Below are 4,355 nucleotides of genomic sequence, written 5' to 3'. Positions count from 1 at the left end.
AGCTTCTGCTCACATTCAGAGATAATAGTAACGTGTAGTCAACGTTTACTTTCGATATCTGCCACAATTCCCGCAACAGACTAGTAGCATTATGGATTAGTTAACGTTTATGTCAAAAGAACGCTATTTCTATTCTTTGACAAATATATCGTCAGTCGCCATATCTTATGATTGGCCAAGTTTACTAGCACTAGTTCTTAATAAACCTCCTTGTTTGCTAGTATCTAGAAATACTAGTAACATTACGTATAACCGAGCTCACATACGCAGCTAAAGTAACCCCACAGTGACATACTTTAGTGACAAAATGCTGAATGTTGGACACCCAGTTTTCAGTGGCGTCACTCAAGTATTTTTAAACTCAGATTAAGGGTCTGAACTGGAACTATTGTACGCGTTCTTACAAGTCGCCATTCGGCTTCCAAACGTTAAAAATACTTCGTACACCCTCCTCCCCCTAAAAACAAATGTATAGGAGCTGTTGACTTGGATGACGACGTTTTATTACTGTGGCAGCAAACGGCGTTATTCGACTGCTACCTCGTGGCTGGATTTCGAACATTCTCAGCGTGCTTTCGCTCAATACAGTGTCAGAGCCAAAAGTACCGGTACACGTTCTCATAAAAGTATAATTAAAAAAAAATGTAAGTATATTTCATCAAAATATTGGGAGTTTAAAGAATAAAATAGATGAGCTTATGGTTTATTTAGAAGATATAGAAGCTGAGGATGAAATAAATATACTATGCCTGTCTGAGCATCACATGGTTACTGATATGGATAAGGTAAATGTAAGTGGATATAAGCTCTCTGCACATGTAATTAGAGAAAATATGGAGAAAGGAGGAGTTGCCATGTATGTCAAAAGTTATCATTGTGCAAAGAGTATAGAAACAAAAAAGTTTTGTGTAGAGAAACATGTAGAAGCATGTACCTGTGAGCTTAAATAAAATAAAGGCACATTTATAATTGTAACTGTATATAGGACCCCATCAGGAAATTTTCATCTATTTCTGAAAAATTTGGACTCCTTGTTGTGCTATGTGTCAGACAGGGGGAAGCAAATTATTATTTGTGGCGACTTCAATGTAGATTCTCCGAAAGAGGGTAATAGGAAAAATGACCTTGAAGTATTACTCAGTTCTTTCAATTTGACACCCGTTATTGATTTTCCTACTCGGGTGGTAAAGGATAGCAGCTCACTGATAGATAACTTCTTTATAGACCAAGATAAGTTTAACCAGATAAATGCTCAGCCTGTTGAGAATGGTCTTTCTGATCATGGTGCACAGCTAGTTACAATATATGACATAGCTCCATTCACCAGTACTAAACAGTCCTCCACAGTAGTACGTTTAGTCAACGATTTAACAATTGCAAACATCAGGGAAAGCCTACAGCAGTTAGACTGAGATGAGGTGTACTGCCTGATGCCAATTTAAAATATAATTTATTTCATGACACTTTTGTAAATGCATTTGAAAACTGCTTCCCCAAGAAAATAGTTAGATATAGTCGTAAGAAACCATGTAACAAACCATGGCTTACTATGGGTAAAAAAATATCTTGCAACCGGAAAAGGGAAATGTATTTGACAGCAAGAAAGAGTAGTGACCCAGAAACTATCAAAAATTATAAAAACTACTGTGTTATATTAAGAAAAGTTATTAAAAAATCCAGGAGTATGTGTATCATGTCTGAAATCAGCAACTCTGATAATAAAATTAAAACAATTTGGAATATTATTAAAAGAGAAACAGGTCAACCAAGAGCACAGGAAGACAGTATTACCATCAAATTGAATGAAAACTTTATGAACAAAAAGTCAGAAGTTGAAAATATTTTTAATAATCATTTTCTAAATGTTGTGGATATAGTAGGATCCAGGTGTTCATTAGAAGATGCTAGGCAGTGAATGGAAGAAGCCATACCTATGCAATTTGAAACAATTGAAATCTCACCCACTTCTCCCTCTGAAATTAGGAAAATAATAAACTTGCTTAAAAACAAAAATTCACATGGAATTGATGGCATTTCCAGCAAAATACTAAAAGCTTGTTCTCAACAGATAAGTAAGATTCTCAGCCACCTGTGTAATATCTCTCTGGAACAGGGCATTTTCTCTGATAAACTGAAATATGCTATTGTTATACCTTTGCATAAAAAGGGGGATAGATCTGATGTCAACAATTACCATCCAATCTCCCTTCTAACAGCTTTATCCAAAATTTTTGAGAAAGTAATGTATTCAAGAGTAGCTTCACATATCTGTAAAAATGAAGTATTAACAAAATGTCAGTTTGGTTTCCAGAAAGGTTTTTCAACAGAAAATGCTATATATGTTTTCACCAATCAAATTTTGAATGATCTGAATAACCTAACACCGCCCATTGGGATTTTTTGTGATCTCTCAAAGGCTTTTGACTGTGTAAATCATGAAATTCTGCTAAACAAGCTCAAGTATTGTGTCATGAGTGGGACAGTGAACAAATGGTTTACTTTGTACCTAACTGGAAGAGTGCAGAAAGTTGAAATAAGCAGTTCTCATAATATGCAAAGAGCAGCACATTCCTCAAACTGGGGAACTATCAAGAAGGGGGTTCCACAAGGGTCGGTCTTGATCCTTTGTTGTTCTTAATATATATTAATAACTTGCCATTCTATATTCCTGAATAGGCAAAGTTAGTTCTCTTTGCTGATGATACAAGTATAGTAATCACACCTGGCAAACAAGAATTAACTGATGAAATAATGTCAATAATGTCTTTCAGAAAATTACTAAGTGGTTCCTTGTAAACGGACTGTCACTGAATTTTGATAAGACACAGTACATACAGTTCCGTACAGTAAATGGTATGACACCATTAATAAATTTAGACCTTAATCAGAAGCATATAGCTAAGGTAGAATATTCAAAATTTTTAGGTGTGTCCATTGATGAGAGATTAAATTGGAAGAAACACGTTGATGATATGCTGAAACGTTTTTCAGCTACTTATGCAATAAGGGTCATTGCAAATTTTGGTGATAATCATCTTAGTAAATTAGCTTACTACGCCTATTTTCACTCATTGCTTGCAGATGGCATCATATTTTGGGGTAATTCATCACTGAGGAATAAAGTATTTATTGCACAAAAGCGTGTAATCAGAATAATAGCTGGAGTCCACCCAAGATCATCCTGCAGACATTTATTTAATGATCTAGGGATATTCACAGTAGCTTCTCAGTATATATACTCTTTGAAATTTATTATTAACAACCAAACCCAATTCAAAAGTAATAGCAGTGTGCATAACTACAATACTAGGAGAAAGGATGATCTTCACTATTCAACTTACCAAATGGTATCAAAAGTCTGACAGATAACCAACAAGTATTTAAGAAGAAATTAAAAGAATTTCTGAATGACAACTCCTTCTACTCCATAGAGGAATTTTTAGATATAAATTAAGAAAAAAGAAAAAAAACAAACAAAAAATTAAAAAAAAACAAAAAAAGTTGTTATATTAACTTAATTATGCTGTTAATTTATCTTAATTATGTGATGTATTGGAAAATTTCACTCGTTCCACATCATTACGAAATATCGTATTCATGATCCATGGAACTAGTATTAATCTAATCTAATCTAAACAGTACAGTGCTACAAATGCAATAAGCTGGGTCACAAGCGTAAGAATTGTAAAGAGAATCGAATCTGCTGTCATTGCGGGATGCAGGGTCATGTTTAGAGAGATTGTTGCAACAAGAAGAAAGGTAATGCTAACAACAGACAATCTGCCAGATCTTTAAGTCAGTACGGGGACGTACGGGCCACCACTCCGTCCATCCCTTGCCAGTGACAGTGATTCCTGTTAGTTCCATCGAAAATCAGATCGAAAATGACTTCGTATTAGATGCTGTATATCGCGAGAGAAACGTCAAACTACTTATTGACACAGGACCACAGACCTCATTAATGTGGTGTGGCATAGATAAACGGGATAAATTGAAACCGCGACTATTAAAAGTGGTATAGTTAAACGGATTAAAGCTATGTAACTATGGAGAAGTTGACGTAGAACTAATTCTTGGCCAATCCCAAGACAAAGATGAAAATAGGTTCAAATAACGAAACTCCTTACGACGGCGTACTTGGATTTGATTTCTTGTCCGCTAACGAGGCAGAGATATTTGGCGCAGAAAGAAAGGTCAGACTAGCCCGTAGCAATTACAACCTAGGAAATCGTTCTTCAGATCATACTCAAAGGAACTGAAATATTGATGTCATGGGAATGGACCGCCCAAACGATGCATCAGTTCAAACCGTCCGAGTCGGTGTTCAAATTGATCAGCCTCAGCACATTCTCAAG

Source organism: Schistocerca nitens, chromosome 3 (assembly GCF_023898315.1).
Source record: "Schistocerca nitens isolate TAMUIC-IGC-003100 chromosome 3, iqSchNite1.1, whole genome shotgun sequence".
NCBI lineage: Eukaryota > Metazoa > Arthropoda > Insecta > Orthoptera > Acrididae > Schistocerca > Schistocerca nitens.
This window is presented reverse-complemented; position numbering follows the sequence as displayed.